We start from the raw sequence: 9,539 nt of genomic DNA, 5'->3' as shown, positions 1-9,539 counted from the left end.
CTTCATCCCTTGATAGTATGATGCATATGTGTGACTTGCTGTCAGCAGCTGGAATGTTGAGCTTTGATTCAGTTTCCTATTCAGCAGTTCACTGTGGGGGCCTTGCACCCAATGTTGTTTCTCATCCTAATATTTTGCACAGGGTTGCTGTGATGCTAAAACGGCATCCCCGCAGCCTGCTGCCTTGAGCTTTTTTTGAGGGAAGGCTGATATAAAAATGTGTTAGATAACAATATAGGCCAACTCTTTATGGTTCAATTCATTTTCTTGAGTTATCAGCTGTATTATTTGTTCCTGATTGGAAATCAGGAAAAACGTATAGCCCCATCCAAAGCGGAGGCAGCAAAGGGGCTTCAGGGAGTAGTGTGACCTTGCACCGGCATATTTGCCCAGGGCACTTACCCTGACAGAGGGACAGATGTGCCTGTGGTCAGTTGTCCCACAGCCCCATTGCCGTAAAACCTGGAGCTCAAGGCTGCGGTGGAGCTGTGCTGGTGTCTTGCTCGGAGGGCATTGTGGGGGGGGGGGAGCTGTATTTCTGGGGGCAGAGCCAATGTTAATCAGCTCTCTCACCCAGGGTTAAGGGCCAGGAGCTTTTCGGCAGCAGGGAGGTTTCTGGGCTTTTCCCTGCTCCCCACGCTGCTGGAAAGCCCTCTTGGAGGTGGTGGGGTGGCACCACATCGGTACCATTTCTGGGTTTGGATGGGACTGCCTGTTGTAGTCTGACTTGTGTTGATAGATCCTTAAGTGATATATTTCTTCACTGTCGAGAGCTAGTGAAAACATGCTATTTATCTGTGCACCTTTAGAAGAAGAAGAAGAAGAGTTTGGATTTATATCCCCCCTTTCTCTCCTGCAGGAGACTCAAAGGGGCTTACAATCTCCTTGCCCTTCCCCCCTCACAACAAACACCCTGTGAGGTAGGTGGGGCTGAGAGAGCTCCGAGAAGCTGTGACTAGCCCAAGGTCACCCAGCTGGCGTGTGTGGGAGTGTACAGGCTAATCTGAATTCCCCAGATAAGCCTCCACAGCTCAGGCGGCAGAGCGGGGAATCAAACCCAGTTCCTCCAGATTAGATACACAAGCTCTTAACCTCCTACGCCACTGCTGCTTTGATGAACAAGGGCTTTTTAAAAATGTACCTAACTCCTGTGCATATGCAGGCTTCATCTTTTGAATTCCAATATTTTATCTGTTTCTGGTTACATATAGGAATCTCTCCCCAAAGCAGGCAAGGCCGGCACTATCAAAATTATTGGTCCCAGAACAGTGAAGGGCTGAATTGAGGCCATTCATTACAGGCCACTAATAATCGGTTTAAACCAATTTTAGTAAGCGATAAAAGGACTGCATCATCTGCATATAGTAATAGAGGGGTTTGATGACCAGCCAGGCTTGGGCAGTGTGAATTAACTGATTTCAGTACTGATGCTAAGTCGTTTAGATATGGATTAAAGAGTTATGGTGTATGTTATGTATGTTATGGTGGAGGGCCTTAATAAGCAGAATCAGTCTGTCCTTGACACCCATTTTGGCCAACTTGGCCCATACAGTGTACAGAGACCTTCCAGGTTTATTGCCAGTTTTAGCTATAAGTTGGTTGATAACCATGATGTGATCAAGAGTGGATTTGCCTTTACTGAACCCTATCTGTTCAGGGCCTAATATCCCGTTCAAGGCAACCCATTCATTCAATCTAGCGAGTAGAAATTTGGCATATAGTTTCCCAGGAATTGATAAAAGGAATTGATTGGCCTATAGTTCACTGGTGAGGCATGATCACCTTTTTTAAAAATAGTGACAACTATAGCCTTTGTCCAGGCTTCTGGGATTAGACCAGTTTTATTAATTGTTGTAAAGAGGGAGGCCAAAAGTGGAGCCCACCAATCAACATTTTTTTAACACCTCAGGTGGTATTGCATCTGGGCCTGGCGCCTTGCCTGACTTAAGTTGTTCAATTAAAGTCACTACCTCAGAGGGAGTAAATGGGGCCCAGTCCAAGAGATTGTCAAGTAGAGGTGGGTCTTGGGTTGTGGGGCCTTCCTCTTCAATGCTAAAGATGTTCTTGCAGTGCTGGTACCACGCCTCAGTCGAAATGCCAGTAGCCAAATTATTGTTGGGTCTTGAGCTGCTGGAGACTATGTTCCAGAAGGACCTGGAGGCATGTTTGGTGCAGTTTGGTTTAGGGGGTCCAAAGTTATGGACCCTCAAAGGGGTGCCCCATCCCCATTCTTTGCTAAGGAGATGGGGGCTACCCTTTTGAGGGTCCATAACTTTGGACCCCCTGAACCAAACTGCACCAAACTTGGGGGGGTCCCATCAGGACAGTCTCATCAGGACAGTATTTGTATATCCTGAGCGATCCCAAACAACGCAGAGCATACTCGCGAGGTCGTTTCAATGCTCTGCCTAACGCCATGACATTTGGCAGATATAATAATATCCCCTATGAGAATAGGCTATGTCAGTGTAAAATGGCTGTGGTTGAGACTGTCCGACATGTACTTTTAGAGTGCCCTATCTATGATTCCCCTCGCTCCATGTATATCCATCCCTTAATAATGAGGTCAAATTTAATATGTCATCTATTATGAATTTTCTGTTCAATGGTTCTTCTGACCTCATTTGTGAAAATGTTGTGAACTTTCTGAAACATTACCTGGCCAAGCATAATATTTTTTTTTACAAAATAGCCATGGTTAATTTATCTCTCATTGTGTTATATATATAGGAGTTTGTATGTGGATACTCAACGTATTTTTGTAACGTACTTAACAGGTTCAGTTAATGGATACATGTTCTTTTTTTAATACTGTAATTTATAATGCCAATAAAAGCTTCTGTCTGTCTGACAATTGACTGTTGGTGTTAGTGGCACATGACACAATAATGTTCTGTACTATCTCCTCATATAAGCACAACAATGAGTCAGATGACTCAATTTGTACAATTTTTTGACGTTCTCCAAAAATTTGGCAGTTTGTTATTTTCTGGAACTGTTTCTCTGTTTCAGAGTGCCAGTTAATTTTTGGGGACTCCCTTCAAATAACCAGTGTGCTCACACTATGCCAAGGGCATTTGAGGCAGCTAAAACTTTGAGAGCAGACTGCTGTCTGGGATGGTAATTGATTCGTTCCTTGCTCTCTAAAGGCAATTCAGACTCTGCCTTTTGACCATATTGGACATTATTTCTATATATCTTCGCAGGTTGTTGAGTTGTTCCCATCATACTCATTCTACAATAAAGCTTTTGAGAGTATAGACATATTGATCATATGTAAGTGACTTTAATGAATTAGTTTATATTAATCTATGTAGAATCATTCATTTTTTCCTACTGCATGATTTTCTTTTCCATTATTTTTTTAGGTACCACCGGAACTGTGAAGTGAAAATGAAACTGGTCCACATCTAGGTTCCAGTTAGCTTAGTGGGCATAAATTGAGTTGTATATTGTTTGTGTTTTTACTGCTTTAATTTCAGTGTTTGTATTGATACGCACTATTTTTGGAGGGTTGTGGAGAAATAGTTCCTTCACACCCCCTTTTTTCTCTCCTCCCCTTCTCCAATCATAGATTTGGAGGACTTAGAAATTCCAGAGGAACTTCAGGAAGAGCTACCTGACCTGGGGGGAAAAGATATCAGCCTGATCAGGTCAAAAGAGGGTGGGGCCAAGGAACTGATAAACTGCTGGGAAGAGAGGGGCGAGGTCTCTTTCTCTTTCTGCTGGGTCACTGAAAGGAGCAGTCCTCTTGCCCGGGGCTGTGCAGAGAGCAGTCATTTTTTAACCATGTGGTTATCCAGGGAGCTCACTCAACCTGCCAGGTAATGAGAACCCTTTGAGAATTGCAACCTTCTAAGCTTTAAGGGCCTGCTAGGGTATGTTTAGGGAGAGGGACAGAGGATTTGCGTTTATATTTGGAAACCCTTGCTCAATCTGGTGTAGTGCTAAAATATACTTGCAACCATTTTATTTTTAATAAATACTTTTAAACCTTAGATGTGGAGAACAGTTTTCTACACCACAAATGCTCCACCGCCTTGGATGCGCTATCTAAATAGGAGTGGGGAGGAAGGCTGGCAGCTGGCGAGCAGCTTTTCCTCTGGGAACTCCAATCTGCCCTGTGGAACCCAGGAGAGGGAACCCGGGGGAAACTGAGGCCAGGCTCACAGTTGGAAAGAAAGTTGGGAAACTCTGACCTTCCTCAGCGGGCAGGTGGTGGCACTGGTTTATCCAGAGAGAAAGCTAGCTCTTTTCAGGAAAAGTTGGCAACCCCTGGGAGAGGCTTGGGAGTGGAATAGGGCCTGCATGGCAAAGCAAGCCCGTTCCGCCACAGGAGTCTTTTGGTTTACTGAGATGTAAAAAAGTTACACCATAGAATTCATCAGGATTCTGATTACATCATTGTTGTAATACTTTATTTAAATTAGACAGAATTTTGCCATGAGCCTATTAAGGTCTATTCTTGTTTTGGTAATCAAGCCTAGGAATCTGGCCAGATCAGGTTATATAAGCATAAGCATAAGCATAAGCATTTTATTGTCATTGTGCACGCACAACGAAATTTACAGCAGCATTCCTCGATGCACACAATTTCAGACTCATACAATTTCAGACTCATGCAATTTCAGACTCATACATCATCATCCTCCACCCATCCCTACATAGCCCCAAATACATCAATATGAAGCAGCGGAGTTTAGCATAGCCACAGCTCTAGAGTAGAAGCTGTCTCTAAGCCTCTTTGTCCTAGTTCTGAGGGCCCTGTATCGTCTGCCAGATGGTAGCAGTTTAAAAAGAGAGTGTGCTGGATGAGACGGGTCCCTTAGAATATTTTGGGCTTTATTTAGACTTCGGGCATTATAGATTTCTTCCAAGGAGGGGAGAGGGCAGCCGATAATCCTTTGTGCAGTATTGATCACCCTTTGGAGCGCCTTCCTATTCGCCACTGTGCAACTGGAGAACCATACACAGATGCAGTAGAGGTTAGGACACTCTCTATAGCACAGCCAATAAGGACACCAGAAGTTTTCCATCTAGTTGTTGCTTCCCTTAAAAAGTCTCAGAGAAAGTACAGTCTTTGCTGGGACTTTCTTAACCACCGCTGATAGTCTTGTACTCCCAAGGTCAAAATCCTTTCTTTAATCATAACGCCCAGGAATTTAAAACTAGCCACCCGCTCCACTTGATCTCCATTTATAGTCAAGGGGCTGAATTTCCTGAGCTATTTCCTTCTATAGTCCACTTATGAGCTCCTTTGTCTTGTTAGTGTTAGAGAACCAGGTTATTTTCCCTGCACCATGAGAGCAGTCGGTCCACTTCATTCCGATAGGCAGACTCATCCCCTCCAGAGATGAGCCCAACACCGTTGTAGCCACATTACCAGCAAATTTGATAATGGTGTTACTATCGCGATAGACAGGAGTACAATCATATGTATAAAGGGGTGAACGAAGAGTAAAGGGCTCAACACACAGCCCTGTAATGGCGTTCCCATATTTAGAGTAAGAACTGAGGAAACCCGATTTCCCAGTCTAACCCTCTGGGAACGTCCAGACAAGAAGTCCCTAATCCACAAACAGATTGAATGTGAGAGTCCAAGATCCACAAGTTTTGTCACCAGTCTTTGTGGCGAGATTGTATTAAATGCGGAACTAAAGTCCGCTTAAAGAGTATCTAGCACATAATTCCCCTGCTGTTCCAGATGCGTCAAAGCTGTGTGGAGGCTAATGGCAATGGCGTCCTCCGTAGATCTATTAGTCCGATATGCTTGAATCTGATGTTTATCAAAATGTATCTGGAAGGCAAGAACTAATATGCCTATGGACCAGTTTTTTTCAAAACACTTTCACGATGATGGGGGTGAGAGTGCCACTGGTCTATAATCCTGAAGATTGGTCAGCAGGAAATCTCTTTGGTAGTGGAGACAATGGTGGAAGCTTTCAAACAAGATGGAATGGTGGACTGGGATAAAGATTCGATTAAAAGATCCCAGTAAAACACCAGCCAAGTTGGTTAGCTTATTCCTTTAACACCGACCGGGAATACCATCCGATCCAGCAGCCTCCTTGGATTCACAGCCCTCAAAACTTGCCTCACCTCATGTTCCTCCACAGTGAGGTAGTGAGGCTGCAATCACCTGGTGGCTGTGTGTAATCATCTCCTTCCTGATAGACCTGTTTCAAAGCCGGCAAAAAAGTGATTTAAGCTCCTCCAGCCAGAGAAGAATCCCCATCCACCGAGGAAATGTCATTTGTTTTGGTTTATGGTTGGTAATTTGTTGAATTCCCTGCCACACCTGCCTCATGTTGTTATTATTAAAATAATCTTCAATTTTTCTCTTATAACTCATCTTGGCTTGTCGAATGCCTCTCTTGAGACTGGCTCTCGCCGCACTATACTTTGCCTCATCACCAGATCTGAAAGCAATATTCCTGTCATGCAAAAGTCGCTGAACCTCCCTTGTCATCCAGGGTTTATGGTTGGAGTAAATCCGGATGCGCTTATACACAGTAAGAGTGTCTGTGCAGTGGGTGATATAACTCAGAACAGCAACAACTAGATTATATTATTTTATCTTCCCTGCTTGGAAATACAGACCAATAGTTAGATGACTAATTAAATGGACTAAGCAAATTCTAATTAAATGGACTAAGCAAATTCATGACTATCAAGTATAATGGCTAAATGTAACCTACATATCTGAAGGTATACAGATGCTTGTGGGTTTCCCACAGGCTTCTGTTTAGCCCTTATGAGAAAAGAGCAGGCTGACCAGATGTCCCGCTTTTGGCGGGACAGTCCCGTCTTCAAACAATTTGTCCCACGGGTTATTTCAATTGTCCCGATTTTGGGAGGCTGTCGCACTGCTTTCTGGGGCGCAAGGCAGTGCGGCAGCCTCCCAAAAATCAGAACAATTGAAATAACCCGCGAGATGTGGAACAAATTGTCCGCGGGGGGAGCGGCCCGGGAGCTGAAGGTGCCTCTGTCCATTGGGGGGTGCCAAAGTCACAGGGCGGGAAACAGCAAGCCCCAGAAGGCAGTGCGCTCCTGTGGCTGCGCGTGCATGCGTGCAGCTGCTTACCTCCCCCCCCCCGTCCCGGTTCACAAAGGTGACCATCTGGTCACCTTAGAAAAGAGGTAGCTACAGCACAGTGAAAATCTCAAAAACATTCCCTACATTCCTAAAGCAAAGGGCATATAAAGAAGGTTCCAGAAAATTGCCTAATTGTGTTTATAAGATGGAAATTCCCACTGGATCTTAGGAAAAGCTCCTGGATTTTTATTTTTAAAATTTTAGCAGTATTTGTTCCTCTGTTGTTACAGGAAACATCAAGTCAGAAACACTACCATAACAACAGGTAAAAGTCCTCTCCACGTACTGTGAACTCTGCACCTAAAGCAATCTGGACTGTGCTGGCTTCTGAAATATAGTGAATGTAGCCGTTTTAAAAATAACCTAGAGTTTAATGGACTGTCCAATTAATTTGATCATAGGAAAGCTGTAACTCTCATAGTAAGAGCACCCAACAGGAAAAAGTCTATTGCTCTGCTTGCTGGCCAGATATTTGGCATCTTGTTTTTACTTAAGCTATACATCCAAATAGTCCTGGCCTGCATGGCCCAGGCTAGCCCAGTCTCAAAAGATCACAGAAGCTAAGCAGGCAGGGCCAGTCCTGGTTAGTACTTGGATGGGACCACCAAGGATGTCAAGTGTCCTTATGCTGAGGCAGGCAAAGAGCAAAGCACTTGTTTGTCTCCATAAGTTGAATGCAACTTGTCATTTTCCCCATACAGCACACAAACAAGAAAAGCTTAATTACATCTCACACTGGTAGTCTTCAACTTCTCTATATTGCCCAATTAATAACATGGGACTCACTGAGCTGTACCCATATGACAGGAACCACATGACATCACACACATGACAAGAAGAGGGAACTGGCATTATGTTCCCACTAATGTCAAAGCTAGGACAAACCGATTGCCAGGAGAAATATGATCAGAGGCATGGAGGAATCCTCTCTACCACTCATTGACCTCACCTCACAGTTTGGCAAATAGAAGCAGAAGGGGTGACTCCCTTGCTCTTTTTTCACACACAAAGTAGTAATTCCATACAGTAGGGGGCAAATGACTATCCACCCAAGAGTTCCAACTCATGGGGTAACAATGGCCCCTTCCGCACACGCAAAATAATGCGTTTTCAAACCACTTTCACAACTGTTTGCAAGTGGATTTTGCTATTCCGCACAACTTCAAAGAGAACTGAAAGCAGTTTGAAAGTGCATTATTCTGCATGTGCGGAATGAGCCAAAGTCATATCAGTTCCTTTCCAGCCTGACATGTAATCCAGTAGTTTGTATGCCGTCCTGACTTGGATAACCCAGGTTAGCCTGATCTCATTAGAGCCAGCACAGTGTAGTGGTTAAGAGCAGTGGACTGTAATCCGGACCACCAGATTTGACTCCCTACTCCTCCGTATGAGTGGCAAACTCTTATCTGATTAACTGGATTTGTGTACCTGCTCCTCCACATGAAGCCTGCTGGGTGACCTTGGGTTAGTCACAGTTCTGCAGGGTGGGGAGGGGGCCGGGATTTGGTCAAGGCTCACCCATCCTATTACAGTGTATTCTTGATTTGGTAATTTATTATTTCACTGAACCCAGCATTTTTACCAGATGTCGAACCCAAGCAGGGTCAGTACAAGGAAGATTCTGCAGCAGGGTGGATTGGGAAGCCACCTCTGCTTAATTACTTGCCCTGAAAGCCCCTTGCTGGGATTGCCATAAGTGGGCTGCGACTTGACAGTACTTCACACACACATACCGTGTTTCTCCGAAAATAAGACAGTGTCTTATATTAATTTTTGCTCCCAAAGATGTGCTATGTCTTATTTTCAGGGGACGTCTTATTTTTCCTGTGTTCTGTTCGTTGGGCATGCTTCCAAACAAAAACTTTGCTATGTCTTACTTTCGGGGGATGCCTTATATTAGGGGGAACAGGGTATATTGCCAAGAAGCAAAACATTCTTTTCTACTGGGGGATGTGGAAGGAATAAGCAGCCAAGTGGTAAACAGTTTTATTGAAATCTCTCTAGTAATGTACAGAAAGAAAATCAACAACTCACCAAACAAATATGCCCTTACTCCATTCTGCTAATTGGGAATCCTAAAGAATGACAGCAGGCAGACTCCAAGAATGGGCCGATATGTTCAATGCTTCTTTGCTGAGAACCCTACTGAAAATCATAGAATGCCAGCCTCAGATGGGAAGTGTAATTCCAGCCTCCAGGGTGTAATGTCCCCCCTCCCACTACAGACTACTTGGTTTGAAACAAAATGGGTCCAACACAGGTGTATTCAGAAGTAAGTTCTATGTTATTCAATGGGCGCACTCCCAGGAAAGGGTCCTTAGGACTGCAGCCTAAATCTTTTCTCAAGTTCTTCTGTTTTTAAATCTATTTTCTGATAATTTTGCATCCTGAAAAGGAAAAGGGGAGACACAATTTCAGTGTTTCCCCTGGGCATCATTTCCTG

This window comes from Sphaerodactylus townsendi, linkage group LG08 (genome assembly GCF_021028975.2).
Source record: "Sphaerodactylus townsendi isolate TG3544 linkage group LG08, MPM_Stown_v2.3, whole genome shotgun sequence".
NCBI lineage: Eukaryota > Metazoa > Chordata > Lepidosauria > Squamata > Sphaerodactylidae > Sphaerodactylus > Sphaerodactylus townsendi.
Note: the sequence above shows the minus strand (reverse complement) of the source record.